The sequence below is a fragment of the Tupaia chinensis genome, unplaced genomic scaffold (genome assembly GCF_000334495.1).
Source record: "Tupaia chinensis unplaced genomic scaffold, TupChi_1.0 Scaffold000184_1, whole genome shotgun sequence".
NCBI classification, from domain to species: domain Eukaryota; kingdom Metazoa; phylum Chordata; class Mammalia; order Scandentia; family Tupaiidae; genus Tupaia; species Tupaia belangeri.
This window is the reverse complement of record NW_006159659.1, coordinates 3,346,927-3,351,410: the sequence shown is the minus strand read 5'-3', so window position 1 is coordinate 3,351,410 and position 4,484 is coordinate 3,346,927. Positions and strand designations below refer to the sequence as shown.

General features: G+C 38.5%; 1 pseudogene; it reads right to left on the bottom strand.

Moving 5' to 3' along the window:
- Nucleotides 1-354: 354 nt before the first annotated feature.
- On the bottom strand, nucleotides 355-4,177 carry LOC102484279 (glyceraldehyde-3-phosphate dehydrogenase pseudogene; annotated as a pseudogene).
- Nucleotides 4,178-4,484: the final 307 nt, after the last annotated feature.

Here is a 4,484-nt window from a genome sequence, read left to right as displayed (position 1 = left end):
AGAAATGAAGCCATTGAGATCTAGGCTTTTCTTTGGGGGGGAACTATTTATTACTGATACAATATCACTACTTGTTATTGATCTATTCAGACTTTCTATTTCTTTCTGTTTCAATCTAGGTATATTGTACATGTCTAGGAATTTGTCCTTTTTTGATACATGTATTTTATGGATGTTTTGCCACAAAATTAGGACTCCCTGAGCCTTTCCCCTTCTTCAGGGTATCTGGGTTATGAAGTATTTAAAGGAGGGGAGATTCTCAATGTGGCAGGGACTGAATGGGATCAGGGCCTCCCCATCTGCCAAGGCCTCTCTTTTACTTATGCTCTTGCTGGGGCTGGTGATCCAGGGCCTCTACTCCTTGGAGGCCCTGTGGACCATGTGTTCTAGCACTCTGTTGCTGTAGCCAAATTCATTATTATACCAAAAATGAGCTTCACAAAGTGGTTGTTGAGGGTGATACCAGCCCCAACATCAAAGGAAGAGGACTGAGTATCATGATTAAAGTTGTAGGAGAGAGTTTGGTCCTTGCTGTATAACAGAATGTCCTTCAATGAGCCCTGCCATGCACACTTCACCACCTTCTTGATGTCATCTTATTTGGCAGCTTTCTCCAGGTGGCACGTCAGGTCCATGACTGACATGTTGTGGGTGAGGACATGGAAAGACATGCCTTTGAGCTTCCCCTTCAGCTCCAGGATGACATTTGCCCACAGCCTTAGCAGCAGCAGTTGATTCCACGATGATATTCTGGGCAACTCCACAGCTTCCCTGAGGGGACATCCATGGTCTTCTGGATCACAGTTATGGCATGGGCTGTGGTCATGAGTCCCTCCATGATGCCAAAGTTGTGTACGACCTTGGGTAGGGGGGCTAAGCAGTTGGTGGTGCAACAGGTATTGCTGATAATCTTCAGGAAGTTGTCATACTTCTCATGGTTCATGCCCATCAGAAATATGGAGGCATCAGCAGAAGTGGCAGAGATGATAGCCCTTTTGGCTCTACTCCTCAAATGAACCTTATCCTTCTCCATGGTGGTGAAAATACTGGTAGACTCCACAACGTACTCAGCACCAACATCACTCTGTTGTTGTTATTGTTGCTTTTCCAGTCCTTGGATATACATTGTCAGGTCATTTGTTTGCTATCTTTCTATTTTTTTCTTGTGAAATTGTATGTTTTCCTCTTAGGACTGCTTTCAATGTGTCCCAGAGATTATGGAGAGTTGTATTTATCTTATAATTTGTTTCAAGAGATTTTTTAATTTCATTTTTAATGTCATCATTCATTTTGAAGTCATTCAGGAATAAATTCTCGTCATTCAGGAATAAATTCTTTATTTTCTACATATTACTATATTTTTGAAGGCTTTTTATCTGTTGTTGACTTCAAGTTTAATTGCACTGTGGTCAGAAAAGATGCTAAATATGATTTCTATACTTATAAATTTGTAAAGACTTGATTTATTCCCTATTATGTGGTTAATTTTTAAAATTGTTCTGCATGGGACTTAAGAAATTGTGTGTGTGTGTGTGTGTGTGTGTGTGTGTGTGTGCTTATCTTTCTTGGGTTAAATATCTGTCAGATCTATTTGGTTTATGGTATTATTTATCTCCTATTTATTTTATTACCTAGATGACCTGCCCATTGGTGAGAGTGGGTTGTTGAAATCTGTAGTCATTCTCTCTTTAGGTGTAGCAGTCTTTGTGTTATGTATTTGGATGCTCTGATGTTAAGTATATAAATATTTATAATTATTATATCTTGCTGAATTAATTCCTTCAATACTATACAGTGACCTTCTTTGTCTCTTTTTATAGTTTTTAGCTTGAATACCATTTCGTCTAATTTTAGAATCACTAATCCAGCTTTTTTGTTTGTTTGTTTCCATTTGCATGACATGTCTTTTACCAGCCCTTCACTTTTAATCTATGTATGTCTTTATCAATGAGGTATGTCTCTTGTAAGTAACATATAGAAGACTCTTTTCTGTTTTTAAAATCTATTTGGCCAATGTGTGTATTTTAATTAGAGAATATAATCCATAAACATTAAAAATTATTTTTGATATGTACAAACTTACTCCCATCATTTTGTTACTTTCCTAGTAATTTTCTGTTTTCTTATTTTTATTTATCTTCCTTTCATTTTCCTTTATATAGTATTCCCTTAAATATTTCTTAAAGAGCTGGTCTAGTGTTAGGAAATTCTTGCAGTTTTTGTTTATCTGAGAATTATTTTATTTCTCTTTCCAGTTTTAAATATGATCTTTCTGGGTATAATATTCTTAGTTGAAAATATTTTGCATCCAGAATTTTGAATATGTCTTTCCATTTTCTCTTTACCTGCTTGTTTTCTGCTGAGAGGTCTGAGGTTAATCTGATGTCATGTCCTTTATAAGTAATTTGATATCTCTCTCATGTCATTCTTAGAATATTCTCTTTGACTTTTGCTATTTTGGCAATGATAAACCTTGGAGAGAATCTTATGTTGATTCTATTTGGTGTTCTTTGTATATCATGGATCTGGATGTCTCTTTGTCGCCATAGATTTAGAAAGTTTTCAGATAATATTTAATGAAATATGTTTGCTGTGGCTTTATATATTCACCTTTTGGGATACCTATTAAGCAGCTATTTAGCTTCTTAAAGATATCTAAAATGTCCTATATGTTGTCCTCATTTTCCTTCTTTCCTTCTTCCCTCCTTTCTTTCTTTCTTTCTTTCGTTTGTTTGTTTTGTTTTGTTTTGTTTTTCCCATATGGTAAGTGTGCTCATCGGAGAGAGAGAGAAGGAAAGTGAGAAATTATCTCCCAGGGGATGATCATGCCACAATTCCTTCTCCTCCATTCTCCTCTCATAATTTTGGGCATGCATACACATGCACCTAGTGTGATTTTTTTAAGCTATCAGGTCCAAGAATTGAAACATAGTCAGCCATGTGGGAGTCCAATGTCTAACCACTATGCAAACTTCTGGCTCCTATTGTCCTCATTTTTTTCTGAGACACACACACAAACTCACAGAGAGAGAGAGAGAGAGAGAGAGAGAGAAAGTAAGTGAGAAAGAAAGCCACCAGATCCGGGACTCAAACTTCAGTTGGCCATGTGGGAATCCAGCACCTTAACTACCACACCGCCTGCCAGCCTCTGTCCTCGTTTTTAATGGTTTTCATTTTTTTGGTGACTTGGACTAAATTGGAGGTTATATCTTCAAAATCAGAATTTTTTTCTTCATGGCCTAATCTATTGTTAATACTTTCAAGAGAGTTTTTGATTTCCTATATTGTGTCTTTTATCTCTAGAAGTTCTGTTTGATTCTTTTTGTAAGATGTTTGTATCTTTATAAAGTCCTCCTTCATGTTATAGAATGGTTTTCTCATCTTTCAGAATTGTCTGTTTTCTCTCACATCTTGTTGAGTTTTGTTATAACCAATATTCTGAATTACCGTTCTGACAGTTCAGTGATTTCCTACAAGTTATACATTGTTAGTGAAGAGTCATTGTTTTTTCAGAGGAAAGATTTTTTCCTTGTTTTTTATATTTCTTATGTCTTTGTAGTGACCATTTGGCATGTGGTAGAGTATTTGCTTCTTCCTGATTTATGGAGTAGATTCTGTAATGTCTTGGATGCAGATCAACCCTCAGGACCCAGGTGTAGCCCTGGAAAGGGTGGCCCAGGAGGGGCCAGAAACTAGACATGCCTTTCAGATACAAGCCAGGCTTGTATACTTTCTTGTAATTTCTGGAAGCAGGTCAGCCCACCTGAACCTGAATGTGACCTTGGCAAGTTGGTTCGTGTGGGTCAGGAGGCAGGCCTGCCTGTGAGACCCATGGAGTAGGCTCTCTGAAGCCTGCATTAAATGCTTGGAACAAGGTGACCCTCAAGACCTGGATGTGACTCTGTGATGGTCATTTGGGAAGTACAAGCAGCAGGCTCAGTTCATGTGGTTCATGGAGTCTATTGGGCCTGCTTCTTTTTCCCAGGGCCAGGTTGGCCCCCAGTATCAAGATATGGCCCTGGCAAAGGTATTCCAGAAAAGGCAGATGCTATCTTACTTTTCTGATCCAAATAGGACTCAGATACTTGCCTATAATTTCCAGGGATGAGGCAGTCCACCAAAATGGAGTGTAGCCCTGGCAAGTTTGTCCAGGAGGGCTGTAGGCAAGCCTATCCATGAGACCCAACAAGCAGGTACTTTGTGACCTGAATGGAACATCTGGTTGTGGGGATGACCCTGAAGTCCTGGAAGTGGCTTTGGGAAGGTTGTTCAGGAGGTGCCAGAAGCAAGCCTCTTTGTCTGACCTTCACCAGAGACTGAGACTTATAAAGGCCTCCACATCAGCTTGAACAAAGGACTCAAAAATTTTTCTAACTCCAAAATAAAAAATATTAACATTCTACTGCCTAGCCACACTCTTCTTTCTTTCCAGGTTCTTTGCTCTAAAACTTATACTAGAACAATTATTGCCTCCCATGTTTTGG